The sequence below is a fragment of the Nicotiana attenuata genome, chromosome 1 (assembly GCF_001879085.1).
Source record: "Nicotiana attenuata strain UT chromosome 1, NIATTr2, whole genome shotgun sequence".
Taxonomy (NCBI): Eukaryota; Viridiplantae; Streptophyta; class Magnoliopsida; order Solanales; family Solanaceae; genus Nicotiana; species Nicotiana attenuata.
Window position 1 is genome coordinate 19836631 of NC_031989.1, and position 2666 is coordinate 19839296.

Below are 2666 nucleotides of genomic sequence, written 5' to 3' on the forward strand. Positions count from 1 at the left end.
GACACATTATTGACTGACCCAGGGCCATATCAAAGACTCTTGGGTAAGCTTCTTTATTTGACTGTTACAAGGCCAGATATCTCTTTTGTTGTTCAAAGTTTGAGCCAATTCATGCATAATCCTAAGGCCTCTCATATGGAAGCTGCACTCAAGGTGGTTAGATATATCAAAAGCAGTCCTGGTCTGGGAGTTTTCTTGGCTGCTAAGTGCTCTGAATCACTTTCAGCATTTTGTGATGCAGATTGGGCTGCATGTCCTAGCACACGAAAGTCAGTCACATGTTATTTCGTCAAGCTTGGCTCTTCCTTGATTTCTTGGAAATCTAAGAAGCAGTCTACTATCTCTCGAAGCTCCGCAGAAGCTAATATCGCAGCTTAGCATCCACAATTGCAGAGATTATATGGATTATTGGTCTACTCAAGGAGCTAGGAGTAGATCAGAATTCACCTGTGACAATCTACAGTGATAGCAAATCAGCTCTTGCTATTGCTGCCAATCCTGTATTTCATGAACGTACGAAGCACATTGATATTGATTGTCATTTTATACGTGAGAAGGTTCAACATGGTCTTGTTTCTACTCTCTATTGCCCTATAGCTGAGCAGGAAGCTGATATACTTACAAAGGGACTTGGTCGCATTCAGCATTCCTATTTGCTGTCCAAGCTAGGTCTACTAAACATCTTTCTTAGTCCTAGCTTGAGGGGGGTGTGAAGAATATAGGTTAACTCTAGTAGTTAACCTTAGTTACCCTAACTTAACTATGGTATTAGTTAGTGATAATTAGAGTTAGTTGTGTACGGCTGTCCTAAGGTGGTTAGTTAGTTAAATACACTGTGGCTTCTTCTTCTTAGTAGTTGAGCCAGTTGTATCAAAATATACAGAGCAAAGCTCTCGTTTGATTCTCTCTGGAAAGTTCTCAAATCTCAATTTCTCTCTTCGTCTGTATATTGTAAAATTCTTCACGTTCTACTTGTTACTCCTACTGATGATGATACAACAGAGGTCGTGAAGATCGCTGATTTCGGGCTTGCTATGACTTTGGAAGAGAGCTGGACATAAAAGCAGGGACTGAGAGGAACTAAAAGGTACATGGCACCTGAATCCGTTCTTAAGCAACAGTACGGTCCAGAAGCGGATATCTGGGCTCTTGGCTGCACTGTCTACGAGTTGATCACTGGGACACCCCTCTGGGAATCATCCAATTCTGATGCAAAGGTTGATGATGTGTTACGTACGGAATCGGGTTTGAGGAACCAAGTTTTGAGAATGCGAAACTATCAGCAGAGACAAAAGATTTTGTAAGAAGCTGTCTGGTCAAGAATCCGAACTCGCGTTGGACTGCGGACATGCTCTTGAATCATTCTTTTCTGAAATCAGCCAACAATGTCCAGCTTGCAACAAAGACGAGAAAAAAGCAAAGTGGTAACATGTCCCTTTTGCGCAGACCCAATCGAAAGACAACATTCAAGACACAGCCACACATTCGCGATTTGATTATAGAACATTGATGTAGAGTCTGCTGGTACCTAACAATTGGTCATAGAACATTGATTTGTAATATATGTAAATTAAGAACTATGTGCGGGCTTGATCCCCTCTTAAGGATTTGTTAGTGGGGTACGTAGCCAGCCTGTGATCAAGATGATCTCAGATGCAGTCCCTTTTTAGTTTAAAAAAATACACTGTATATGTTTATAGTTTATTAACACCGGCAACTCCCATCATACGAAACGGGTTCAAGGTCCAATTATGAAACCCTTGAAAAAAGAGGATGAATCGAAATATAGCTGAACTCCTTACGAAGAAAAGTGACTTGTTGTATGTGTTTTTTGGACATCGATGAGTAGCATCAGTTTTACAATACATGCTTCAGTAAACTGATTACATATCTACTATTTTTCTTTGATTAATGTGAAGTGTTTTTCCAATTTCAAACAGTAAGCTCTGTTGCTGGTTGACTAAATCCTAAATATTTATATGTGATTCTTGGCCTTTGATGAGTGGCATCAGTTAGTAAATTGTGATACATGTCACAGTAAAGTAGTTGCATAGTTCTCTTCTATTTTTTCAATAATTTTAAGTGCTAGTCCAATTTCAAACTGCAAATATTGTTGCAGATTCATAAATTTTTGTATCTTCTGTGGTCGGCTTGTAGAAATGATAAAGTTGAATGAAATATTTTGAAGCTTGTTCTTTATACCTTCATTAGTCGTAATGCCTCTTTGAGCATCCGAGGTCCCATATTTGATGAAGCCCTGGCGTAAACACTATGTTTGATCTGCTTGGATTTAAAAAAAAATTGGTTTCATTAATATGACTGATCTGTTGCACATTTAGTTTCCATGTTATCGCCCACTCATTTGTACACCAAATCAAAAACAACTGGCTTCCAGGTAAATATAACTTTTGTGATAAGGTAAAAAATCAGGAGAACCTGTAGAATTAAAAGAAGAATTAAGTTTAGGAACAAACTTCTGGAAATACTTTAGACAATAATGAAAGCAAGGAGATTCTTGAGCACATAGTTGGAAGAAATAATGCCTCGATAGTACTGTAACTGTGGCCTTTTTTACTGCTATCATAGTCGAGAAATCGAATGAATAAAACATTGTGGTAGTCTGGTAGATGGGCTAGAGGAAATTTCGGTATGCACGTAAATTAAAG